This window comes from Triturus cristatus, chromosome 6 (assembly GCF_964204655.1).
Source record: "Triturus cristatus chromosome 6, aTriCri1.1, whole genome shotgun sequence".
Lineage (NCBI taxonomy): Eukaryota > Metazoa > Chordata > Amphibia > Caudata > Salamandridae > Triturus > Triturus cristatus.
This window is the reverse complement of record NC_140589.1, coordinates 99,806,793-99,833,610: the sequence shown is the minus strand read 5'-3', so window position 1 is coordinate 99,833,610 and position 26,818 is coordinate 99,806,793. Positions and strand designations below refer to the sequence as shown.

Genomic DNA, 26,818 nt, shown 5'->3' with positions numbered 1-26,818 from the left:
TATGCCCTGGCCAGACGGGCCCTGCAAATTTGGAAGAATGTCATTCATCTGGTAGACAACTGGACTCCAGCACACTTACAGCAATTTCCTTAGGGCTTTGATCAGGGGCTGCTTAAATTTGCATACTCCACCCTATGTTGTGACTTTGAGATCCCTTGTTGAAATTGCTTTAGCCAGCCAAGAGGTGGCTATTGTCTCAATTTCAAAGCAGCTTTGAGCCTTTCAAGTGGCTGGTGAATAGCACTTTCTCTTTGTTCGCCTCAAAGTTCTAAAGAGTTCTCCATAGGTCCTGCTCTGTACAGATTGTTCAAAGATCTGTTGGAAGTGCATATAATAGGATAAATAAATTGAGGGCATTCCTTTTCAGTACCTCACCTGCATGGCTGTCTGGCCTCTGGAAGATGCTGGGAAAGCAAGTCAGGATGGCCGAGTGGTCTAAGGCGCTTCGTTCAGGTCGCAGTCTCCACTGGAGGTGTGGGTTCAAATCCCACTTCTGACAGTCATGTGTTTACTATACTTTTTTTCTTGAGAAATATGATCATTTCCCTCGCAGTGGCTTATAGGATTGTCTTCTTGGAAGAGTGCAGTGAGTTTTTTTCTTGCTCTAGCCACTATTGGCCTAAGCTCTGTGCATTTTTTGGTTCCTAATATATTTCTCACCCTTTAGATGAAAAAGCAGCATGGGGTCAGGATGGCCGAGTGGTCACAGGCGCTGTGTTAAGGCCGCAGTCTCTCTTGGAGGCGTGGGTTTGAATCCCACTTCTGACAAAACTTGAATTCCATTTTCTCTCTCAGTTCCTTTAGAATCTCAGCTAAAAATTGGCAATGTAAATAATATCTGAATTAGTACCAAACTTCAGTTTCAACTGCAAATGCATTTGCCCTATTCTATCTTTAACGTTAATGTAATATTCTTCTAGCACTCGTGGTGTTTTATATTTCTTTTGTGGGGTACTTTAAAAATCTTTTTTATGAAAGAAATGGGTTACATTAAGTCTTGTGATGTTTTAGGTTTCCAATAAGGAGGTTTTAAATTTTATGTCACGTCATTTTCAGATGCTTCATTCAAGAGCTGTTTCCACTATAGAATGCAGAGCAAGGGCAAAAATACAAGTGATAGAGCGAGTGAGTGAGAAGGAGTGTTGTGGAAGGAGAGAATGAAACAAAGACAGAGTGAGTGAATGGCAGGGAGGCATAGAAGAGGAGTCTAGTAGTGAATGAGACCTGCTTTTCCCTGCTCTTGACCTCCCACCCATCCCCCAAACAACCACAAACATACCTTCTGTGCAAAGTTGGTATGCAGAATTTCACGCCTCAGCAAGTGAGGGTGAGTCCCAGGCCAGGGGCTAAAGAGCAAAAGAGTGCCTGTGCTCAGACTTTCCCTGCTAGGGATAGTTTATCTGGAACAAGGCCTACTCTCTTGTATCCAGCAAGGATCTAGAAATACTGCATGAATCTGCAAGGCACATTGGCAGCATAAATTTGCATAAACTGCCCCACCTATTGCCTTCCTACTTCCTGTGCTGTAGTTGTTTGTGTAGAGAGAGAGGTCGCAGGCAAGGAAATGTTGTGAGTCGGATACAGGACCCTAAATAGCTGGTGAGAGGTATGTGGTGTTCTAAAAGCATGAAAACTGTATACCTGTGAAATAAAGTGCTTTCGTATGTGTTCTTCTGTGTTTATTGTCCTGTGCATAAAGTTGCACCTTGTGTTTGAAGGTTTAAATTATTTCAGGCTTGCATGGAGGTAGACGTTTCTGAGTAACTTTTATTCATTTCTTAAAAGCATATACTGTCAGGATGGCCGAGAGGTCTAAGGCGCTGTGTTTAGGCCACAGTCTCCTTTGGAGGCGTGGGTTCGAATCCCACTTCTGACATGCCTTTTGGAGATTTAATCTCCTTTATCAGGTTAACATCTGATGGAAGTTGCATCTGTTGGTCTTCACTTGGCACGTTATTCCGTTCTCCTCTTGTCAAGAGAGATGGGGTTTCTCATATATTTAGGTTCTATAACGTCTTGCTGACAAAGCGCAATCCTTACCAAATGAGCATAGGACCCATGTAAGAGGTCATCTGGAAGAGTCATGCTCTTGTATGCCCTGGCCAGACGGGCCCTGCAAATTTGGAAGAATGCCATGCATCTGGTAGACAACTGGACTCCAGCACACTTACAGCAATTTCCTTAGGGCTTTGATCAGGGGCTGCTTAAATTTGCATACTCCACCCTATGTTGTGACTTTGAGATCCCTTGTTGAAATTGCTTTAGCCAGCCAAGAGGTGGCTATTGTCTCAATTTCAAAGCAGCTTTGAGCCGTTCAAGTGGCTGGTGAATAGCACTTTCTCTTTGTTTGCCTCAAAGTTCTAAAGAGTTCTCCATAGGTCCTGCTCTGTACAGATTGTTCAAAGATCTGTTGGAAGTGCATATAATAGGATAAATAAATTGAGGGCATTCCTTTTCAGTACCTCACCTGCATGGCTGTCTGGCCTCTGGAAGATGCTGGGAAAGCAAGTCAGGATGGCCGAGTGGTCTAAGGCGCTGCGTTCAGGTCGCAGTCTCCTCTGGAGGCGTTGGTTCAAATCCCACTTCTGACAGTCCTGTGTTTACTCTAATTTTTTTCTTGAGAAATATGATCATTTCCCTCGCAGTGGCTTATAGGATTGTCTTCTTGGAAGAGTGCAGTGAGTTTTTTTCTTGCTCTAGCCACTATTGGCCTAAGCTCTGTGCATTTTTTGGTTCCTAATATCTTTCTCACCCTTTAGATGAAAAAGCAGCATGGGGTCAGGATGGCCGAGTTGTCTAAGGCGCTGCGTTAAGGCCGCAGTCTCTCCTGGAGGCGTGGGTTCGAATCCCACTTCTGACAAAACTTGAATTCCATTTTCTCTCTCAGTTCCATTAGAATCTCAGCTAAAAATTGGCAATGTAAATAATATCTGAATAAGTACCAATCTTCAGTTTCAACTGCAAATAATATCTGAATAAGTACCAAACTTCAGTTTCAAATGCATTTGCCCTATTCTATCTTTAACGTTAATGTAATATTCTTCTAGCACTCGTGGTATTTATATTTCATTTGTGGGGTACTTTAAAAATCTTTTTTATGAAAGAAATGGGTTACATTAAGTCTTGTGATGTTTTAGGTTTCCAATAAGGAGGTTTTAAATTTTATGTCACGTCATTTTCAGATGCTTCATTCAAGAGATGTTTCCACTATAGAATGCAGAGCAAAGGCAAAAATACAAGTGATAGAGCGAGTGAGTGAGAAGGAGTGTTGTGGAAGGAGAGAATGAAACAAAGACAGAGTGAGTGAACGGCAGGGAGGCATAGACGAGTAGTCCAGTAGTGAAGGAGACCTGCTTTTCCCTGCTCTTGACCTCCCACCCATCCCCAAACAATCACAAACATACCTTCTGTGCAAAGTTGGTATGCAGAATTTCACGCCTCAGCAAGTGAGGGTGAGTCCCAGGCCAGGGGCTAAAGAGCAAAAGAGTGCCTGTGCTCAGACTTTCCCTGCTAGGGATAGTTTATCTGGAACAAGGCCTACTCTCTTGTATCCAGCAAGGATCTAGAAATCCTGCATGAATCTGCAAGGCACATTGGCAGCATAAATTTGCATAAACTGCCCCACCTATTGCCTTCCTACTTCCTGTGCTGTAGTTGTTTGTGTAGAGAGAGAGGTCGCAGGCAAGGAAATGTTGTGAGTCGGATACAGGACCCTAAATAGCTGGTGAGAGGTATGTGGTGTTCTAAAAGCATGAAAACTGTACACCTGTGAAATAAAGTGCTTTCGTATGTGTTCTTCTGTGTTTATTGTCCTGTGCATAAAGTTGCACCTTGTGTTTGAAGGTTTAAATTATTTCAGGCTTGCATGGAGGTAGACGTTTCTGAGTAACTTTTATTCATTTCTTAAAAGCCTAAACTGTCAGGATGGCCGAGAGGTCTAAGGCGCTGTGTTTAGGCCACAGTCTCCTTTGGAGGCGTGGGTTCGAATCCCACTTCTGACATGCCTTTTGGAGATTTAATCTACTTTATCAGGTTAACATCTGATGGAAGTTGCATCTGTTGGTCTTCACTTGGCACGTTATTCCGTTCTCCTCTTGTCAAGAGAGATGGGGTTTCTCATATATTTAGGTTCTATAACGTCTTGCTGACAAAGCGCAATCCTTACCAAATGAGCAGAGGACCCATGTAAGAGGTCATCTGGAAGAGTCATGCTCTTGTATGCCCTGGCCAGACGGGCCCTGCAAATTTGGAAGAATGCCATTCATCTGGTAGACAACTGGACTCCAGCACACTTACAGCAATTTCCTCAGGGCTTTGATCAGGGGCTGCTTAAATTTGCATACTCCACCCTATGTTGTGACTTTGAGATCCCTTGTTGAAATTGCTTTAGCCAGCCAAGAGGTGGCTATTGTCTCAATTTCAAAGCAGCTTTGAGCCGTTCAAGTGGCTGGTGAATAGCACTTTCTCTTTGTTCGCCTCAAAGTTCTAAAGAGTTCTCCATAGGTCCTGCTCTGTACAGATTGTTCAAAGATCTGTTGGAAGTGCATATAATAGGATAAATAAATTGAGGGCATTCCTTTTCAGTACCTCACCTGCATGGCTGTCTGGCCTCTGGAAGATGCTGGGAAAGCAAGTCAGGATGGCCGAGTGGTCTAAGGCGCTGCGTTCAGGTCGCAGTCTCCTCTGGAGGTGTGGGTTCTAATCCCACTTCTGACATGCATGTGTTTACTATACTTTTTTTCTTGAGAAATATGATCATTTCCCTCGCAGTGGCTTATAGGATTGTCTTCTTGGAAGAGTGCAGTGAGTTTTTTTCTTGCTCTAGCTATTGGCCTAAGCTCTGTGCATTTTTTGGTTCCTAATATATTTCTCACCCTTTAGATGAAAAAGCAGCATTGGGGCAGGATGGCCGAGTGGTCTAAGGCACAGCGTTAAGGCCACAGTCTCTCCTGGAGGCGTGGGTTCGAATCCCACTTCTGACAAAACTTGAATTCCATTTTCTCTCTCAGTTCCTTTAGAATCTCAGCTAAAAATTGGCAATGTAAATAATATCTGAATAAGTACCAAACTTCAGTTTCAACTGCAAATGCATTTGCCCAATTCTATCTTTAACGTTAATGTAATATTCTTCTAGCACTCGTGGTGTTTTATATTTCTTTTGTGGGGTACTTTAAACATCTTTTTTATGAAAGAAATGGGTTACATTAAGTCTTGTGATGTTTTAGGTTTCCAATAAGGAGGTTTTAAATTTTATGTCACGTCATTTTCAGATGCTTCATTCAAGAGCTGTTTCCACTATAGAATGCAGAGCAAGGGCAAAAATACAAGTGATAGAGCGAGTGAGTGAGAAGGAGTGTTGTGGAAGGAGAGAACGAAACAAAGACAGAGTGAGTGAATGGCAGGGAGGCATAGAAGAGGAGTCTAGTAGTGAATGAGACCTGCTTTTCCCTGCTCTTGACCTCCCACCCATCCCCCAAACAACCACAAACATACCTTCTGTGCAAAGTTGGTATGCAAAATTTCACGCCTCAGCAAGTGAGGGTGAGTCCTAGGCCAGGGGCTAAAGAGCAAAAGAGTGCCTGTGCTCAGACTTTCCCTGCTAGGGATAGTTTATCTGGAACAAGGCCTACTCTCTTGTATCCAGCAAGGATCTAGAAATCCTGCATGAATCTGCAAGGCACATTGGCAGCATAAATTTGCATAAACTGCCCCACCTATTGCCTTCCTACTTCCTGTGCTGTAGTTGTTTGTGTAGAGAGAGAGGTCGCAGGCAAGGAAATGTTGTGAGTCGGATACAGGACCCTAAATAGCTGGTGAGAGGTATGTGGTGTTCTAAAAGCATGAAAACTGTATACCTGTGAAATAAAGTGCTTTCGTATGTGTTCTTCTGTGTTTATTGTCCTGTGCATAAAGTTGCACCTTGTGTTTGAAGGTTTAAATTATTTCAGGCTTGCATGGAGGTAGACGTTTCTGAGTAACTTTTATTAATTTCTTAAAAGCCTGTACTGTCAGGATGGCCGAGAGGTCTAAGGTGCTGTGTTTAGGCCACAGTCTCCTTTGGAGGCGTGGGTTCGAGTCCCACTTCTGACATGCCTTTTGGAGATTTAATCTCCTTTATCAGGTTAACATCTGATGGAAGTTGCATCTGTTGGTCTTCACCTGGCACGTTATTCCGTTCTCCTCTTGTCAAGAGAGATGGGGTTTCTCATATATTTAGGTTCTATAACGTCTTGCTGACAAAGCGCAATCCTTACCAAATGATAATAGGACCCATGTAAGAGGTCATCTGGAAGAGTCATGCTCTTGTATGCCCTGGCCAGACGGGCCCTGCAAATTTGGAAGAATGCCATGCATCTGGTAGACAACTGGACTCCAGCACACTTACAGCAATTTCCTTAGGGCTTTGATCAGGGGCTGCTTAAATTTGCATACTCCACCCTATGTTGTGACTTTGAGATCCCTTGTTGAAATTGCTTTAGCCAGCCAAGAGGTGGCTATTGTCTCAATTTCAAAGCAGCTTTGAGCCGTTCAAGTGGCTGGTGAATAGCACTTTCTCTTTGTTCGCCTCAAAGTTCTAAAGAGTTCTCCATAGGTCCTGCTCTGTACAGATTGTTCAAAGATCTGTTGGAAGTGCATATAATAGGATAAATAAATTGAGGGCATTCCTTTTCAGTACCTCACCTGCATGGCTGTCTGGCCTCTGGAAGATGCTGGGAAAACAAGTCAGGATGGCCGAGTGGTCTATGGCGCTGCGTTCAGGTCGCAGTCTCCTCTGGAGGCGTGGGTTCAAATCCCACTTCTGACAGTCCTGTGTTTACTCTAATTTTTTTCTTGAGAAATATGATCATTTCCCTCGCAGTGGCTTATAGGATTGTCTTCTTGGAAGAGTGCAGTGAGTTTTTTTCTTGCTCTAGCCACTATTGGCCTAAGCTCTGTGCATTTTTTGGTTCCTAATATCTTTCTCACCCTTTAGATGAAAAAGCAGCATGGGGTCAGGATGGCCGAGTGGTCTAAGGCGCTGCGTTAAGGCCGCAGTCTCTCCTGGAGGCGTGGGTTCGAATCCCACTTCTGACAAAACTTGAATTCAATTTTCTCTCTCAGTTCCTTTAGAATCTCAGCTAAAAATTGGCAATGTAAATAATATCTGAATAAGTACCAAACTTCAGTTTCAACTGCAAATAATATCTGAATAAGTACCAAACTTCAGTTTCAACTGCAAATGCATTTGCCCTATTCTATCTTTAACGTTAATGTAATATTCTTCTAGCACTCGTGGTATTTATATTTCATTTGTGGGGTACTTTAAAAATCTTTTTTATGAAAGAAATGGGTTACATTAAGTCTTGTGATGTTTTAGGTTTCCAATAAGGAGGTTTTAAATTTTATGTCACGTCATTTTCAGATGCTTCATTCAAGAGATGTTTCCACTATAGAATGCAGAGCAAAGGCAAAAATACAAGTGATAGAGCGAGTGAGTGAGAAGGAGTGTTGTGGAAGGAGAGAATGAAACAAAGACAGAGTGAGTGAACGGCAGGGAGGCATAGAAGAGTAGTCTAGTAGTGAAGGAGACCTGCTTTTCCCTGCTCTTGACCTCCCACCCATCCCCAAACAACCACAAACATACCTTCTGTGCAAAGTTGGTATGCAGAATTTCACGCCTCAGCAAGTGAGGGTGAGTCCCAGGCCAGGGGCTAAAGAGCAAAAGAGTGCCTGTGCTCAGACTTTCCCTGCTAGGGATAGTTTATCTGGAACAAGGCCTACTCTCTTGTATCCAGCAAGGATCTAGAAATCCTGCATGAATCTGCTAGGCACATTGGCAGCATAAATTTGCATAAACTGCCCCACCTATTGCCTTCCTACTTCCTGTGCTGTAGTTGTTTGTGTAGAGAGAGAGGTCGCAGGCAAGAAAATGTTGTGAGTCGGATACAGGACCCTAAATAGCTGGTGAGAGGTATGTGGTGTTCTAAAAGCATGAAAACTGTATACCTGTGAAATAAAGTGCTTTCGTATGTGTTCTTCTGTGTTTATTGTCCTGTGCATAAAGTTGCACCTTGTGTTTGAAGGTTTAAATTATTTCAGGCTTGCATGGAAGTAGACGTTTCTGAGTAACTTTTATTCATTTCTTAAAAGCCTATACTGTCAGGATGGCCGAGAGGTCTAAGGTGCTGTGTTTAGGTCACAGTCTCCTTTGGAGGCGTGGGTTCGAATCCCACTTCTGACATGCCTTTTGGAGATTTAATCTCCTTTATCAGGTTAACATCTGATGGAAGTTGCATCTGTTGGTCTTCACCTGGCACGTTATTCCGTTCTCCTCTTGTCAAGAGAGATGGGGTTTCTCATATATTTAGGTTCTATAACGTCTTGCTGACAAAGCGCAATCCTTACCAAATGAGCATAGGACCCATGTAAGAGGTCATCTGGAAGAGTCATGCTCTTGTATGCCCTGGCCAGACGGGCCCTGCAAATTTGGAAGAATGCCATGCATCTGGTAGACAACTGGACTCCAGCACACTTACAGCAATTTCCTTAGGGCTTTGATCAGGGGCTGCTTAAATTTGCATACTCCACCCTATGTTGTGACTTTGAGATCCCTTGTTGAAATTGCTTTAGCCAGCCAAGAGGTGGCTATTGTCTCAATTTCAAAGCAGCTTTGAGCCGTTCAAGTGGCTGGTGAATAGCACTTTCTCTTTGTTCGCCTCAAAGTTCTAAAGAGTTCTCCATAGGTCCTGCTCTGTACAGATTGTTCAAAGATCTGTTGGAAGTGCATATAATAGGATAAATAAATTGAGGGCATTCCTTTTCAGTACCTCACCTGCATGGCTGTCTGGCCTCTGGAAGATGCTGGGAAAGCAAGTCAGGATGGCCGAGTGGTCTAAGGCGCTGCGTTCAGGTCGCAGTCTCCTCTGGAGGCGTGGGTTCAAATCCCACTTCTGACAGTCCTGTGTTTACTCTAATTTTTTTCTTGAGAAATATGATCATTTCCCTCGCAGTGGCTTATAGGATTGTCTTCTTGGAAGAGTGCAGTGAGTTTTTTTCGTGCTCTAGCCACTATTGGCCTAAGCTCTGTGCATTTTTTGGTTCCTAATATCTTTCTCACCCTTTAGATAAAAAAGCAGCATGGGGTCAGGATGGCCGAGTGGTCTAAGGTGCTGCGTTAAGGCCGCAGTCTCTCCTGGAGGCATGGGTTCGAATCCCACTTCTGACAAAACTTGAATTCCATTTTCTCTCTCAGTTCCTTTAGAATCTCAGCTAAAAATTGGCAATGTAAATAATATCTGAATAAGTACCAAACTTCAGTTTCAACTGCAAATGCATTTGCCCTATTCTATCTTTAACGTTAATGTAATATTCTTCTAGCACTCGTGGTGTTTTATATTTGTTTTGTGGGGTACTTTAAAAATCTTTTTTATGAAAGAAATGGGTTACATTAAGTCTTGTGATGTTTTAGGTTTCCAATAAGGAGGTTTTAAATTTTATGTCACGTCATTTTCAGATGCTTCATTCAAGAGCAGTTTCCACTATAGAATGAAGAGCAAGGGCAAAAATACAAGTGATAGAGCGAGTGAGTGAGAAGGAGTGTTGTGGAAGGAGAGAATGAAACAAAGACAGAGTTAGTGAACGGCAGGGAGGCATAGAAGAGGAGTCTAGTAGTGAAGGAGACCTGCTTTTCCCTGCTCTTGACCTCCCACCCATCCCCAAACAACCACAAACATACCTTCTGTGCAAAGTTGGTATGCAGAATTTCACGCCTCAGCAAGTGAGGGTGAGTCCCAGGCCAGGGGCTAAAGAGCAAAGGAGTGCCTGTGCTCAGACTTTCCCTGCTAGGGATAGTTTATCTGGAACAAGGCCTACTCTCTTGTATCCAGCAAGGATCTAGAAATCCTGCATGAATCTGCAAGGCACATTGGCAGCATAAATTTGCATAAACTGCCCCACCTATTGCCTTCCTACTTCCTGTGCTGTAGTTGTTTGTGTAGAGAGAGAGGTCGCAGGCAAGGAAATGTTGTGAGTCGGATACAGGACCCTAAATAGCTAGTGAGAGGTATGTGGTGTTCTAAAAGCATGAAAACTGTATACCTGTGAAATAAAGTGCTTTCGTATGTGTTCTTCTGTGTTTATTGTCCTGTGCATAAAGTTGCACCTTGTGTTTGAAGGTTTAAATTATTTCAGGCTTGCATGGAAGTAGACGTTTCTGAGTAACTTTTATTCATTTCTTAAAAGCCTAAACTGTCAGGATGGCCGAGAGGTCTAAGGTGCTGTGTTTAGACCACAGTCTCCTTTGGAGGCGTGGGTTCGAATCCCACTTCTGACATGCCTTTTGGAGATTTAATCTCCTTTATCAGGTTAACATCTGATGGAAGTTGCATCTGTTGGTCTTCACCTGGCACGTTATTCCGTTCTCCTCTTGTTAAGAGAGATGGAGTTTCTCATATATTTAGGTTCTATAACGTCTTGCTGACAAAGCGCAATCCTTACCAAATGAGCATAGGACCCATGTAAGAGGTCATCTGGAAGAGTCATGCTCTTGTATGCCCTGGCCAGACGGGCCCTGCAAATTTGGAAGAATGCCATGCATCTGGTAGACAACTGGACTCCAGCACACTTACAGCAATTTCCTTAGGGCTTTGATCAGGGGCTGCTTAAATTTGCATACTCCACCCTATGTTGTGACTTTGAGATCCCTTGTTGAAATTGCTTTAGCCAGCCAAGAGGTGGCTATTGTCTCAATTTCAAAGCAGCTTTGAGCCGTTCAAGTGGCTGGTGAATAGCACTTTCTCTTTGTTCGCCTCAAAGTTCTAAAGAGTTCTCCATAGGTCCTGCTCTGTACAGATTGTTCAAAGAACTGTTGGAAGTGCATATAATAGGATAAATAAATTGAGGGCATTCCTTTTCAGTACCTCACCTGCATGGCTGTCTGGCCTCTGGAAGATGCTGGGAAAGCAAGTCAGGATGGCCGAGTGGTCTAAGGCGCTGCGTTCAGGTCGCAGTCTCCTCTGGAAGCGTGGGTTCAAATCCCGCTTCTGACAGTCCTGTGTTTACTCTAATTTTTTTCTTGAGAAATATGATCATTTCCCTCGCAGTGGCTTATAGGATTGTCTTCTTGGAAGAGTGCAGTGAGTTTTTTTCGTGCTCTAGCCATTATTGGCCTAAGCTCTGTGCATTTTTTGGTTCCTAATATCTTTCTCACCCTTTAGATGAAAAAGCAGCATGGTGTCAGGATGGCTGAGTGGTCTAAGGCGCTGCGTTAATCCCGCAGTCTCTCCTGGAGGCATGGGTTCGAATCCCACTTCTGACAAAACTTGAATTCCATTTTCTCTCTCAGTTCCTTTAGAATCTCAGCTAAAAATTGGCAATGTAAATAATATCTGAATAAGTACCAAACTTCCGTTTCAACTGCAAATGCATTTGCCCTATTCTATCTTTAACGTTAATGTAATATTCTTCTAGCACTCGTGGTGTTTTATATTTCTTTTGTGGGGTACTTTAAAAATCTTTTTTATGAAAGAAATGGGTTACATTAAGTCTTGTGATGTTTTAGGTTTCCAATAAGGAGGTTTTAAATTTTATGTCACGTCATTTTCAGATGCTTCATTCAAGAGATGTTTCCACTATAGAATGCAGAGCAAGGGCAAAAATACAAGTGATAGAGCGAGTGAGTGAGAAGGAGTGTTGTGGCAGGAGAGAATGAAACAAAGACAGAGTGAGTGAATGGCAGGGAGGCATAGAAGAGGAGTCTAGTAGTGAAGGACACCTGCTTTTCCCTGCTCTTGACCTCCCACCCATCCCCAAACAACCACAAACATACCTTCTGTGCAAAGTTGGTATGCAGAATTTCACGCCTCAGCAAGTGAGGGTGAGTCCCAGGCCAGGGGCTAAAGAGCAAAAGAGTGCCTGTGCTCAGACTTTCCCTGCTAGGGATAGTTTATCTGGAACAAGGCCTACTCTCTTGTATCCAGCAAGGATCTAGAAATCCTGCATGAATCTGCAAGGCACATTGGCAGCATAAATTTGCATAAACTGCCCCACCTATTGCCTTCCTACTTCCTGTGCTGTAGTTGTTTGTGTAGAGAGAGAGGTCGCAGGCAAGGAAATGTTGTGAGTCGGATACAGGACCCTAAATAGCTGGTGAGAGGTATGTGGTGTTCTAAAAGCATGAAAACTGTATACCTGTGAAATAAAGTGCTTTCGTATGTGTTCTTCTGTGTTTATTGTCCTGTGCATAAAGTTGCACCTTGTGTTTGAATGTTTAAATTATTTCAGGCTTGCATGGAGGTAGACGTTTCTGAGTAACTTTTATTCATTTCTTAAAAGCCTATACTGTCAGGATGGCCGAGAGGTCTAAGGTGCTGTGTTTAGGCCACAGTCTCCTTTGGAGGCGTGGGTTCGAATCCCACTTCTGGCATGCCTTTTGGAGATTTAATCTCCTTTATCAGGTTAACATCTGATGGAAGTTGCATCTGTTGGTCTTCACCTGGCACGTTATTCCGTTCTCCTCTTGTCAAGAGAGATGGGGTTTCTCATATATTTAGGTTCTATAACGTCTTGCTGACAAAGTGCAATCCTTACCAAATGAGCATAGGACCCATGTAAGAGGTCATCTGGAAGAGTCATGCTCTTGTATGCCCTGGCCAGACGGGCCCTGCAAATTTGGAAGAATGCCATGCATCTGATAGACAACTGGACTCCAGCACACTTACAGCAATTTCCTTAGGGCTTTGATCAGGGGCTGCTTAAATTTGCATACTCCACCCTATGTTGTGACTTTGAGATCCCTTGTTGAAATTGCTTTAGCCAGCCAAGAGGTGGCTATTGTCTCAATTTCAAAGCAGCTTTGAGCCGTTCAAGTGGCTGGTGAATAGCACTTTCTCTTTGTTCGCCTCAAAGTTCTAAAGAGTTCTCCATAGGTCCTGCTCTGTACAGATTGTTCAAAGATCTGTTGGAAGTGCATATAATAGGATAAATAAATTGAGGGCATTCCTTTTCAGTACCTTACCTGCATGGCTGTCTGGCCTCTGGAAGATGCTGGGAAAGCAAGTCATGATGGCCGAGTGGTCTAAGGCGCTGCGTTCAGGTCGCAGTCTCCTCTGGAGGCGTGGCTTCAAATCCCACTTCTGACAGTCCTGTGTTTACTCTAATTTTTTTCTTGAGAAATATGATCATTTCCCTCGCAGTGGCTTATAGGATTGTCTTCTTGGAAGAGTGCAGTGAGTTTTTTTCTTGCTCTAGCCACTATTGGCCTAAGCTCTGTGCATTTTTTGGTTCCTAATATCTTTCTCACCCTTTAGATGAAAAAGCAGCATGGGGTCAGGATGGCCAAGTGGTCTAAGGCGCTGCATTAAGGCTGCAGTCTCTCCTGGAGGCGTGGGTTCGAATCCCACTTCTGACAAAACTTGAATTCCATTTTCTCTCTCAGTTCCTTTAGAATCTCAGCTAAAAATTGGCAATGTAAATAATATCTGAATAAGTACCAAACTTCAGTTTCAACTGCAAATGCATTTGCCCTATTCTATCTTTAACGTTAATGTAATATTCTTCTAGCACCCGTGGTGTTTTATATTTCTTTTGTGGGGTACTTTAAAAATCTTTTTTATGAAAGAAATGGGTTACATTAAGTCTTGTGATGTTTTAGGTTTCCAATAAGGAGGTTTTAAATTTTATGTCACGTCATTTTCAGATGCTTCATTCAAGAGATGTTTCCACTATAGAATGCAGAGCAAGGGCAAAAATACAAGTGATAGAGCGAGTGAGCGAGAAGGAGTGTTGTGGAAGGAGAGAATGAAACAAAGACAGAGTGAGTGAACGGCAGGGAGGCATAGAAGAGGAGTCTAGTGAAGGACTGGGTTATTCTTAAGACCCAGCGGTGCCAGGGAACAACACCTGAAACCTTCGTGGGTTACCTGTTCTGGCGTACCAAACACAGAGACACGGGACACTTCCAGCGACGTCAGAGATCAGCGTTTATTTACTGCAGGGATACAGAGGTCACAAGAAGTACACAACGTGTAGGTTCTCGGAGACTGCTTCAAATTCGTAGAAGTGGATCGCTCCTTTTATACAAGTTTTTGCCATAGCACAGTATGGCGAACAAAGGTTACAACTCAGTTCCCACAATAAACTTCAAAAGGGTCGCGTTCATGTTTCAGGAGGCCGGAACATAATTACAACAGTCTTGCCGGTTCCCAACTGTAAAAACATATTCCCTCCGCAATAAACACATTCCATCCTAACCATAAACACATTAAGAGGAAGGACGAAAAACAGATGCAAGGAAAGGACAAGAATACACAACAGGTTAGAAAAAAGTGTCAGGGGCAATAAAGGAAATTCGATAGAAGGGTCAAAGACCTCGTGTCTAATGTATGCGTGGCTGAAACAATAGACCGGAGCGGCAAGATGAGCCTTGAGCGGGGCCATCTGCCTTACTCGTGTCATTTCCCTCATCGTAAAAGTCACCTCAAAGAAACACGTGTCCTTCGTGCAAGCTTGAAAGTCCCAGGGTCACGAAGCGGACAAAAAGCCCATTCGCTGGCTACCTGAGGGCAAGAAACAAAATGGATGCTGTATCTAAAATGGAACCCGAGGGTTCGGATGAACAAACCCAAAAATGAGACAAACCATACGTGGCTGCATAGCGAAACTGCGGACACCCACTATACTCGTCATTTGCGGTTCGTAGATACCAAACTCATCCATATTCGTCACCACTCAAAAAGTGCCGTCCCGTCTCATACGGAACCTCAGACGCTCCTTTTGCCCTCATGTAGGCAAGCACTAGTCAAGATCGGAATCTATATCAATATTCATCAGATCGTTCAGCTGCTGCTGGAACATCATCCTATTCATCAACGTCTCCTTGGTAACAGATGGCCGCCTTATACACGTCGCAGCACATAGGCCACATAAGGCAGGACCACACTGTACACAAAGACAACACGTGAACAGAAACGTTACAACAGCCCCTACGATCATTAGACTATACTCAGTCTCACTCAGATCCTTATAGGCCTGCACTTCCTCATCTGGAATGAGCGATGCATCAAAAACATCTCTATCCAGATCTGCTATGGCTATCGCCAAAGGCTTGTGGTACGGCCCAGGACCAAAATTGACAGACCGTGGCTCTCGACTGGGGTAGGAATCTAGTGCACTACGGAACATAGTTTGGAATGCTCGAGCTGAACCCTGGGAGCTGTATGGAAGGACCAAATACGGAATACCCCTATCCATGGTGTGTGGCATTAACCCACATACCCAACAATTGGTAGTATTCACCACCAACTGATGCTGATGTAGAAGTTGAACAAAGGAATTATTCATGAATTCCGCACGCCTAACCTGCTCATGTTGAGGCAAAGGATGAAAGGAATGTGGGGAGACAGTGGTGAGGGAACTTAGGTTAGGAGAAAAAGTAGGTGAAGCAGAAGGCAAGAACAACGGCACTCCGAAATACACTCCACCCACCAATAACATAGATAAGGCCAGAAACAGTAGAAACACCTGAAACAAAAAACATTTTGTTCGTACAACCCTCCATAATTCTGATCTCTGTGCCAACACCCTTTCTTCTTCCAACAGCTTAGAGAATGCCATCCTCTACAAACCGTCCGTGACGTACTTGACGCACTTCGTTCTGAGTAGCGATTATCAATCCCCAGGAGTTCCCAGAGATCGACAAAAGTAACCAACCTAGCGTCAGAAACCTGCTAAACAGAAAGGAGTACCCGCACGGCCCTACGGTGACCCGGATGACGAGGTTTCCACGAAACGTTCAAATTTATTACAAGTCTCTTAGCAGTGGAAAAGCACAAAAAAACTCAAAAAGAAAGGATGTAATTGTCCATAATATTCGTAACGTCAAAAACCACTATACTGTTAATTTTTATTAGTCCTTGAATGAAGAAAGTATCGACTTCTTCCAGGTCGAGTTTGCTCTACAAACAATTGTTCAGCTGACGCAACAGTGTTCGATGAAGTGGACAACGAGTCAGACCTTGGGTTCTCTACTACTGATGACTCCACATGTGGATCTGGCAGTGACGAATCCTCCTCCACAAGCTGAGCGTCGCTAAATGGCACAAAGTGCAAAGGAGTCTCAGTTTCTGTGGCCGAAATCCCAGTCCTCACCCAACCGTCAGTTGGTAAGGGGATCGGTACCTTCTTTGTGTGGCTGGCATGCACCCAGTTTTTCCTACCCTCCAGTCGAACCGCTGTCCTCGTCGTCAATAAGACTTGAAAAGGTCCAACGAATCTTGGCTCCAAGTTACGCTTTCGACCAAACTTTCGGGTAACCACCCAGTCTCCTGGCCGGAGCTGGTGTCCAGGACCCTCTGTCTGCGCCGGTAGAGCTTCAAGGACCTGTTGATGGATTAACCGTAGTTTAGTGGTCAAATCATGCAAGTAATCAATTAACATTGGATACTCAAGACTATCAAAAGCCCTAGGCCTCGGGACTCCCCAAATATTCGCAGGGCGACCGAACACAATCTCATATGGGCTAAGCCCTACTCGAGAGTGTACGGTTGCTCTGGTCGATAGGAGAGCCAGAGGCAAGGCATCAGGCCATGACAGACCAGTCGTAGCTTGAACCTTAGCGAGTTTCAGCTTCAGGGTACCATTGTACCCTTCAACCAAACCCGCTGCCTGAGGATGATTAGCACTGTGGAATTTCTGTCGAATTCCCAGGCCCTTACACACACTCTGCATTACACTTCCCACAAACTCGCTTCCATTATCCGACCACACAATCCGTGGCATTCCGTACCTAGGAAAGTACTCCTTCAGCAGGATTTTTGCTGTGGACAGGGCAGTGTTATCCTTAAGAGGATAGGCCTCAATCCATCTGGAGAACGCGCAAACCACAACCAAAACATACTTCAGGTTATTGCATCTCTCCATATGGATAAAGTCCAGCTGGATAACCTCAAAGGGACAAGCAGGAGGGGCGAAATGACCAGGCGGAGTGGGGGTGCCTTTTCCGGGATTATGCATCAAACACACCATACAATTCTTAACCACTCTTTCGGCACACTTAGCAATACCCTCATTCCTCCATACAGGGGACAAGAACTTACATATTCCTTTCGCACTAATATGTGACAACCCATGAGCCATCGTCACAACAGCTAATACATACGCATCTGGTAACATCCACCTCTGACATTCCGTCAGGTCAACCCAACATCCATGCATATCCAATTTCCCTGTACTTTCTTTCCACTTGGTCTTTTCAGCTTCAGTAGCTTCGTTCTGAATTGCTTTCACACTCTCAACAGTATTTTCACACATACCAGTCTCCGTCGGCCACCTCACTGAACTCGTAACATACATTCGAGTCGCAATATTCTTAGCCGTTTCCTTAGCAATCTCATCCGCAAATGCATTACCACGACCAACATCATCCGTCACTTTCCGATGTGCACTGCATTTAACGATCGCCACTTGTTTAGGCAACGTAAGTGCATCCAAAAGATCATTCACAAGATGCCCGTGTTGAATCTTCGTACCATGCGATGTCATAAATCCTCTTTCTCTCCACAATCTTCCAAAGTTATGCGCAACACCAAATGCATACTGACTGTCAGTAAACACATTCACTCGCTTTCCCTTCGACAGAACACACGCTCTTGTCAATGCAATTAACTCTGCCGCTTGCGCGGAATTCTGGTTCAATCTCGCAGTTTCCACAACCGTGCTCAACGTCACCACAGCATACGCAGTCGTCACATCGCCATTCGGCAATTTGAAGCAAGAACCATCCACATACAAAGTACCATCGGGATCTGCCAAGGGAGTGTTTTTCAGGTCCACACGACCTTTTGTTTCTTCCTCAGTCCGTAAATAACAATCATGTGGCAGCACATCATCTGATTCCATATTAATCGGCAACAATGTCGCCGGATTCAGTACATTACAACGTTTGATCTGTATATGACTTGCCAAAAGGGTCAGCTCGTACCCAGACAACCTTGCACTCGTCAGATGTTGAGTCTTTGTCCGATTCAAGAGCGTATCAACTGCATGCGGAACCATTACTATGAGCATATTATCCATGACCAAACCCGCGGATTGTCGAATAGACGCCGCAGCTGCCGCTGTCGCCCTCAAGCAACTCGGCAACGCTCTAGCTACTGGGTCTAAGGTTGAGGAAAAATATGCACACGGACGCTGCTTATCACCAAATTGTTGCGTTAAAACACTCAACGCACAACCGCCCCTCTCATGGACGTATAATGTGAAAGGCTTACTGTAATCAGGAGTACCTAACACAGGAGCCGAACACAGTGCATTACGTAATTCAGAAAAACTTTTCTGACATTCCTCCGTCCAAGGCAAAGGAGTCGAAACGTCCTTGCACGTGAGAGCTACCAATGGCTTCGCTAACAGTGAAAAGTTCGGGATCCACTGTCTGCAGTATGACGTGATACCTAGAAAGGCACGCACATCTCTCTGAGTTGTTGGCACAGTCATTCGAGCAATTGCTGCAATTCGTTCAGGGGTCAACCTTCTTCCCGCCTTTGACAATAAGTGACCTAGAGAGGTAACTTCTTTTTTTTTTTTTTTTTTTTTTTTTTTATTGAGCAGAGCAAGGAGATGCTAAAATACACATTTTCAATCAAAACAATTAAATCACAACAACTCAAGACATCATTGCAAAGCATACGAAATCAGATATGTCTCAGATATAATATAAAATTCATCTTAAATCGAATAAGAGACAAATTAAGTACTTAATTTACAGTGCAAATGCAATAGCAGCCAGTAATTTACTTTAGAAAAGTACAGTACTATTAACATCAAATCTATTTTTTCATAATTTGCCCCAAAAAGCAAGCTGATGAATAAAGTGCAAATGCAAGATAAGGCTACGGAATCGCATGTATCTCAAATGTGATATAAAATTCATCTTAAGTCACTTAAGACACCAATTGAGTTCTTGAAAGTGGAAAATGCAATAGCAACTGGTAATTGATTTTAGCAAAATACAGTACTATTAACAATAAATACAGTGTTATCACCATATAAAGTGCAAGTATGATAGCAACAAAACTTGACTTAAAAGATAACCATAGTATTTCAATCATAAAATACAACATACAAGGTTAGCGAGATATAGTGCAAAATACAAATAGCAGAAAATAAATAACATACTAAAAAGAACCTTAACGATAAATCACCATTTTTTCATGATTGAACCCCGGAAATTCTGCGTTGCTAAACATGTAAGACTTATATCAGTAAGAAATCGTTGCCTCAGTCCCATTCAGAAATGATTTATGATCTAAACTGCCACATTAGAAAGCCCGTGGCAAGTCAACGACCTATCCTTAAGTAAGAGTAATTCTTCGAATCTTTTCCAATTTTTTTCATATTTCCTTATGCCGCCAACACGCTTGGCGTATGCCTCTTCAAATTTCCAGATCCTTTTCATTTTGTTAAACCAATTTAAATGATTTGGAATAACCTTAGATTTCCAATTTTGAAGTATCAAGGAACGGGCCACCATACAAGATATAGCTAAAAAAACCTTATCAGAGCCGGATAAGTTGGCCTCGTCCCTTGAATACCCAAATAGTGCAGTTTCCGCCTGGGGAGAAACACTCATGCCTAGAACTATTCCCATATCGTTGAAAATCTCCCCCCAGAACTGCTCCAATTGTGGACAAGAAAAGAAAATATGTAGCCATCCTCCTTCCTCCTCCTGATGGCAACGAAAACAATTATTAAGATGGTGGGGATATCGTTTCTGGATCCTAGCCGGGGTCCAATAAGCGAGCCATCTTGAAAGAAAGGACATTCTTTTAAAATTAGCAGCGCGTAGGGATCTGTGCCCTAAAAGACATATTTTTTCCCATTCTTTAGGAGTAAATCTACATCCAGTATCCCTAGCTATTTTTTCAATGTGGCAGACTATCCCCTGGGCCTGTTCGTCCTTCCGCAATACAGAATACCATTTCCCAAGTCCCAAGAGCTTGAAATCGTAAAGGTCTGCCATGGTATTATTTGGAATGTTGAAAATGCCCTCAATACTGGAAATAAAATGAGTTATCCGCATATATTCGAGGAATGTGGGCTTTCTACAACCTTCTGCCCTAACCATCATTTCTTGCCAAGATACTATTTTATTATGGATAATAAAACATTTGAGTTTGGAGAACCCACACTCTCCCCATATCTCCAAGTGTCTTTGTTGCAGATGAAGGCCAAGGCTGTTACACTCACCGAGACCCAAATATTGAAAGCCTGAGGAACTATTTTTTTTTTAAAAAACTGTTTGAAGCCTAAACTGAACTTCTCGTAGAGATTTGTAACGGGTCTTCTTTGGCAGCTTAGCTGTTTTTAAGAAGGCAGGCATTTGTGTTCCCCCTTCAAGTGCCATTTTATCAAAAAAAAACTATCGTAGATGCACTTATAATATAATAGATCCACCACTAAATTCATTAAAGCCGCCTGATAATACGTCCGTACTTGCGGGAATGCAAGACCCCCTTGATTTATGGGCAACTGAACTGTAGCTAATTTTACTCTAGGAGCCTTTTTTGCCCAAATAAATTGCCTAAACAGTATATCTAGCTCATTAAAATAAGATTGATTAAGACGAATAGGGACATTCAAGAATAGAAAAATCAGTAAGGGAAGAATAGACATCTTAATCAAAGAAACTCTCCCTATTATAGTAAGTGGGAGTGCGGACCATTGTTCAAGGAGGCTTTTTATCTTCTGCTTAGTTCTAAGATAATTTAGTTCGAATAATTTCTGATACTGGCTCGTAACATAAATACCCAAATATCTTATCGGGTCTGTTTTCATGGCCTGGACCCTCAAATTATTAGGAAAGACATTGGGATCAATATTAAGAGCCAGTATCTCAGTCTTTTTTTCATTTATTTTATATCCACCAATTTGTTGAAACAGAAAAAACTCTCTAAAGACTAGCTCTAAATTCTCTTTCGTCGGGGTTAAATATAAAATAATATCGTCAGCGAACAACTTAACTTTTGACATCCCTGATATAGGAGAAGAGATAGTAGCATTATTACGGATTTGTGAAACCAAGGGTTCAATAAAAAAGGTGAAAAGTAGCGGGGAAAGCGGGCAACCCTGCCTGGTTCCCCTTTTAATTGTAATTTCCCCTATTTGTTCCTGATTTATAACTACTTTTGCGCTAGCACTATAATAAATATTCTTTAACATCTTAATAATCCGTTGTGGAAGACCAATACGACTGAAAATGAAAAAAACAATGTTTGCCAATTAACAAGATCAAAGGCTTTTTCAGCGTCAACCATAATTATTGCGGCAGGAATTTGATTAGTATTAAGGAAATCTATGGCATGAACTAAAAATTGGGTATTAGTAGCCATTGAACGACCTGCTATAAAACCTGTCTGGTCCTTATGAATTATTTCTTGAGCGGCAGGAAGGAAGCGCTGAGCCCAAACTTTCATTAAAATCTTGTAATCGGAGTTAAGTAAACTAATTGGCCTAAAAGAGTTAACATCTAGTGGATTCTTATCTTTTTTCACAAAGGATATTATTATGGACTCTTTAAATTCAGTTGAGACAGTTCCACCCGTTCTAATATCATTAAAAAGTTTCTTTAGGGGAGATGCCAGTTCTTTGATAAAAACCTTATAAAATTCGATAGGAAAGCCATCCTGCCCACATGCCTTACCCCCTGCCATAGAATTAATTGCATTTTTAATTTCTTCTTCCATAATTTCATCGTCTAATTCTTTAATTCTGGCCTCTGAGAGTCTGGGAAGATCAGCATCCATCAAATACTTCCAAATTTGTTCGTCGTTAACCGGATACTCTGTTGAGTAAAGCTGTCCATAGTGGTGGAGGAAGACCCGTGAGATGTTGTCCCTATCTAATACAACCTGTTCTGTGACCGGGTCCCTGATAGAGGTGATTAGGGAGGATTCCATTTTTTTCCTGGTGGAATTGGCTAACAACTTCCCCATTAGCTGGCTCTCTTCATACATTTTTTGCTGGTAAATTTTTGAATTGCATACTTCCTCAAGGATGAAAAAGTCTCTTAGTTCCCTACTAGCTTTATTAAAAGAGTTGGGGGAGTGTTGTAGCATTAAGGCGTACTCCACCTCGACCTTGTTCTGAAGGCTCTCAATTTGCAACCTCCGAGTTTTGGACTGGCCGGCCATGATAGCTATTATTTGGGCTCGGGCCGTGGCCTTAAAACCTCCCCAGACAGCGAAGGGGGTGGCGGTATTGTTGTTTACCTCAAAATATTGTACAATCCACTCCCTAAATCCAGTAATCCAATCTGCATTTTGGAGGAGGAGGCGATCCATCTGCCACCTAGATCGTTCCTTATCTCTCCCCCCCAATAGCAAGGAAACCCCAACAAGCGCATGGTCAGAAAAGGAATTACTACTAATCCATGCACTTGTCACCTGTATAGACCTAGATGTTAATAGGTAATCTATTCGGGAGGCCGAAGAAAAACGATGGGAGTAAAATGTGTAGGATTCCATTTCTTGATGGAGATCCCGCCAAGAATCTACAAGCCCAAACTGTTCCATAATTGCCACAATCATTTTTTTGGTATTAGGTTTCAACTGTCTTTTGTTTTTATTAGTGGAGTCTTTTCTAATATCCATAATATAGTTAAAATCCCCCCCTAGCACAATTTGGCCAGGGGAACTAATCAGCCTTTCGCGGATCTGGGTCAAAGGTAGGACATCATCCGGTATTGGACCATAATAGTTGATAAAATTTATTATCCGACCCCTAATTTTTGTTGTTACCCAGATCCATCTCCCTAGAATGTCTCTTTGCACTTGAAGAAACTCCCAATCCGTTTTATTAGAAAAATAAATTGCTACCCCCCTCATTGCTGCCCCTGAAGAGGCGAAAAAGGCCTTAGAGAATTTTTTAGGAATAAACAAATTGGGGGAGTTAGATTTAAGATGGGTCTCCTGAAGAAAGAGAACGTGGGGGTCTAAAAAAGCGGCCCATCTTATAAGTGCACCATATTTATTTTTATTTAATATCCCATTGGTGTTTAACGACAAAATCTTACAACTACCAGTTGCCATACTTCTGTACTCTATAAATCAATCCTGGCCTTCTTACTACTGCTCTTTTACCTGCTAACACCCACCCACCCACCACCCTGATAGGTAACTTCTTGACAACAATATTGCAGTTTGGAAGGTGACACTTTATGATGTAAAGCACAGAGATGCTGTAACAGAGACACTGTAGCGGCTCTACAGAGCTGTTCAGTGTCAGCAGCGACCAACAAATCATCAACGTACTGAATCAAGGCTGCACCAGCCGGTAACACAAACGCATCAAGTTGACTCTTAAGAGCTTGGCTGTAAATTGATGGACTCTCACAGTAGCCCTGTGGTGCGCGCTTGAATCTGAAGCTGCGACCACCTAATGAGAAACCGAACAAATCTCTGCTTTCCTCAGCAATCGGAATGCTAAAGAACGCATTCTTCAGATCGATCACCGAGAACCATGATGCAGTGGCTGGAATCAGAGTCAGTAAAGCTGTAATGTCTGGCACCACAGGAAACTGCGGAACAACGACTTTATTTACCTCCCGTAAGTCGATAACTAGACGGTACACAGGAGGCTTGGAGGGATCCGTTCGTTTCAGAATAGGCAACACGGGACTATTGCACACATTACCCCGTGTCTCCTCAATAACATCTTTACCGATCAGATCGTAAATGATCGCTAACAGTGCCCTTTCACCATCAAGGGAAATACGATACTGAGGTATACGTGGCAAACGCGCACCAACTTTCAGTTGGACAACATAAGGTGGTATATCCAACAGGCCCACGTCATTGGGACCTGTCGCCCACAAGGAGTCCGGAAGAGATCTCAATGCCGATGGGAGCTTGTCGATCGATAAATACATAGGGGAAATCACGCTCTTACCCAACGTAAGCTCCACACCCGTAGGAGAACAGTACAAAGTCGCATGTAACCTTTTCAACAAATCTAAGCCCAAAAGATTCTCACCACAACCAGTAGTCAAAATCAAAGGAGCTTCTAGCTCATGAGACCCAATTGTAAGGGGCAAAGGGCTAGAAACTGGATTGCTAACGGGGGCGCCAGAAAATCCAACGGAAACATTCGTTAAGCCAGACAAAGGCGCGCCAGGGAGTTTCGAATGCATGATGGAACTTTTTGCTGCACCAGTGTCCAACAGAAAAGGCTCAACGACGCCCAAAGTGGCTACTGCAACATAAGGCCCTCTCTGATCAACCGGAACTGATACATCTCCCTTCCTTTGTCTATGGCTGTCCTAGTAGATACCATCCGCATCAACATCACACTCAACATAGCAATCATCCACGTGATACTGTGCAGACCGACCGGACGATGGTTCGCGCCGATCGAAACAATTGTGCGAGTCCGAAGACGTGGCAAAGCGTTCGGCCTGATTCTGGGTAACTCCGCGACCTCTACCACGGGAAGCCTGTTGAGGACCACTACGTCCTCCTCGAGCCGACACACCATTGGTCCTATCACGGAGAACCGGACAATCGAACTTCAGATGGCCCTCCCCACGACAATATGCGCATTGATTATATCCCAGCACAAAGCGAGGTGCGGGCGAAACATTTCGCGTCTGTGATCTGGAGAACTGTGGTTGTGATCTGTTTAGCTGCTGTGTATCACTGAAATTCGAACGCGGAGGATAGGCTTGCTGCAATAAGACCTTAGTTTTAAGATCCTTCGTTTTCTTATCTGCACGCTCACTTTCCTCCTTTTCTCTATTTTCGTAATATTGGGCCGTAGCCAATATTTGGGCAGTGGTAGAAACAGCCCACGAACTCTCAGAATTCTTCAACTTGTTGCTAAGGTCGGGCAACAAGTTCGATACAAACTTATCAACGAACAGCCGCTGACCACCCTCAGAACCCATGTCCTGACCACTATGATCAACAAACGCTTCCTCAAATCTCGTAAAGAAATCAGAAACGCTTTCATCCCTCTTTTGCTTGCACGTTGATAATTTGTCCCAATTGACGCGCATCGCTGGCATAAGTGTTTTCATGAGGGTAATTATCCTCTGAGGCAAAGCCACAATAATCTGTTCAGGTTTAGCCCCACCGACCTGCCGGGCATCTGCCGCTGTAAGGGCAGCCCAGTCACCGCCTAGCTCGGCTGCGTGATTCTCGTGACGAATTTTCGCCCAAATCGGCTGAGGCACCACATTGCCAAACAACATGTCAATATCGGCTAGGTTCATAACAGTAGCATCCACCAATTGGGACAGCTCCTTGTAATAACCCGCAGGATTCTTACGGGGATCAGGCAAGGATTGCTTCACTTGTAAAACTTCCGATCGTTTCCAAGGGAGGTGTATCCACACTCTCTGGAAATGGCCTGGGACAGGAGGGTTAGCAGCAGGATCACCTGGCATCCATACCGGGGGAACTTCCCGCATGGGATATTGACCAGGTTGTGCCATCCATTCCGAAGTCTCGTCCTTAAACAACGCACGAGGTTGCACCGTACATCGAAAGGATAACAAGCGTTCTAGGGCCTCTCGAACTTTGTCACCCACGATTACACCCGTGGCAAACCGAAGCTGTAGCTCGGAAACCTCAGGTGGTATACCATCAGCTATATCATCGTCCCACTCCTCTTTCAATGACTTACACAATTCTTCGAACACAAATCGTTGCGTGGGCACATTAAACTGAGAAAACGTTTCAAACACTACACGTGGGGTGTATTTAACAGGGTTACGAATCCATCTACGTGCCGTTTTCACCAACGATTCACGTTCTCTACCATCAGGAAGCTGACTGCGTCTTTGAGCGACATCTGAAAGAGTCGAGCCAAGTATCGGCCCGAAAAAGCGGAGAATAAAGAGAAGCAACAGCAGTCAAGAGACGACTACGAACAGAAGGAGAAGAGGAAGAAGATGCAGGCGTAGCAACAATAGGGGTGGAAACAGTAGAAGTAGACGCAGCAGCAGGAACAACGGGAATGACAGGCTGAGGAGGGACTTGGAAAGGCGCAGTAGGGAGAGAAGCCGAAACAAGAGGATGTACGATCTGTGGCCCAAGGGGATTCGGAAGTACGGGAGGAACGGCGGGCTGACCAGCAGCCGCCAAAACAGCGGGTTGAGGAAGAGGTGGACGAACGGGACCCATAACATCGGGAGCATAGGGAGGTGGCGATTTCATCAGATAAGACAAGAGCGAATCCTCCATCGCTTCTTCTCCTGTCTTATCAATATTAGAAGGTAGCACAGGATAACATTTATCCACTGCCATATGGTGAAGCCGAGCACTAACTTCCTGCTCTTTCTCATCTTTGTCTAACTGATATTGTTCTGCATTGCGCATCACCGTGATAACACCTTCTCTTTTATTTTTCTTATTCTGTTTGATTTCTTTCTGCTTGGCCTCTTTCCGCCATAACCGGAAGGAATCAAACATGGCCGGCCTAGCTTTCTTTTTAAATAATTTAGCTTCCAAGTCATCTAAAACGGTAGTCTCGAAACTACCATGAGATGGCCAACTAAGGACGCCATCATTTTTAGTGTAGCGGACCCAATATTCATTATATACGATAGGACCCACGCCATGACGACTATAGAGCTCGTAAATTGGAGTTCCAACCGGAGGTATCGGACATGAATCCTCCAGCCGGGAATCCATGCTGCAACATTTGAGAAACCCAAACAAAGTACTACGGCCAGGCATCGTGCACACTAACCGAGTATACAAACTTCAAGGGCTATCGAATTACGATGTCCTCGCAAAAAAAATGCAAGACCCTCGGTTTTTGGCAATTGCAATCGTCAAATAAAACC

At 43.5% G+C, this 26,818-nt stretch overlaps 10 non-coding genes across 10 annotated transcripts; all 10 read left to right on the top strand.

Annotated features, from left to right (window-relative positions):
* The first annotated feature begins 1,793 nt into the window (after nucleotides 1–1,793).
* On the top strand, nucleotides 1,794–1,876 carry TRNAL-UAG (transfer RNA leucine (anticodon UAG)). Its single transcript has one exon. It is a non-coding gene; the product is annotated as a tRNA-Leu (tRNA).
* Nucleotides 1,877–3,918: 2,042 nt separating this feature from the next.
* TRNAL-UAG (transfer RNA leucine (anticodon UAG)) lies at nucleotides 3,919–4,001 on the top strand. Its single transcript has one exon. It is a non-coding gene; the product is annotated as a tRNA-Leu (tRNA).
* A 2,006-nt stretch (nucleotides 4,002–6,007) lies between these two features.
* Nucleotides 6,008–6,090, top strand: TRNAL-UAG (transfer RNA leucine (anticodon UAG)). The gene has a single exon. It is a non-coding gene; the product is annotated as a tRNA-Leu (tRNA).
* Nucleotides 6,091–6,722: 632 nt separating this feature from the next.
* TRNAL-CAG (transfer RNA leucine (anticodon CAG)) lies at nucleotides 6,723–6,805 on the top strand. The gene has a single exon. It is a non-coding gene; the product is annotated as a tRNA-Leu (tRNA).
* Nucleotides 6,806–6,991: 186 nt separating this feature from the next.
* Nucleotides 6,992–7,074, top strand: TRNAL-AAG (transfer RNA leucine (anticodon AAG)). Its single transcript has one exon. It is a non-coding gene; the product is annotated as a tRNA-Leu (tRNA).
* A 1,064-nt stretch (nucleotides 7,075–8,138) lies between these two features.
* On the top strand, nucleotides 8,139–8,221 carry TRNAL-UAG (transfer RNA leucine (anticodon UAG)). Its single transcript has one exon. It is a non-coding gene; the product is annotated as a tRNA-Leu (tRNA).
* Nucleotides 8,222–8,853: 632 nt separating this feature from the next.
* Nucleotides 8,854–8,936, top strand: TRNAL-CAG (transfer RNA leucine (anticodon CAG)). The gene has a single exon. It is a non-coding gene; the product is annotated as a tRNA-Leu (tRNA).
* A 1,293-nt stretch (nucleotides 8,937–10,229) lies between these two features.
* On the top strand, nucleotides 10,230–10,312 carry TRNAL-UAG (transfer RNA leucine (anticodon UAG)). The gene has a single exon. It is a non-coding gene; the product is annotated as a tRNA-Leu (tRNA).
* A 2,008-nt stretch (nucleotides 10,313–12,320) lies between these two features.
* TRNAL-UAG (transfer RNA leucine (anticodon UAG)) lies at nucleotides 12,321–12,403 on the top strand. Its single transcript has one exon. It is a non-coding gene; the product is annotated as a tRNA-Leu (tRNA).
* A 901-nt stretch (nucleotides 12,404–13,304) lies between these two features.
* On the top strand, nucleotides 13,305–13,387 carry TRNAL-AAG (transfer RNA leucine (anticodon AAG)). The gene has a single exon. It is a non-coding gene; the product is annotated as a tRNA-Leu (tRNA).
* Nucleotides 13,388–26,818: the final 13,431 nt, after the last annotated feature.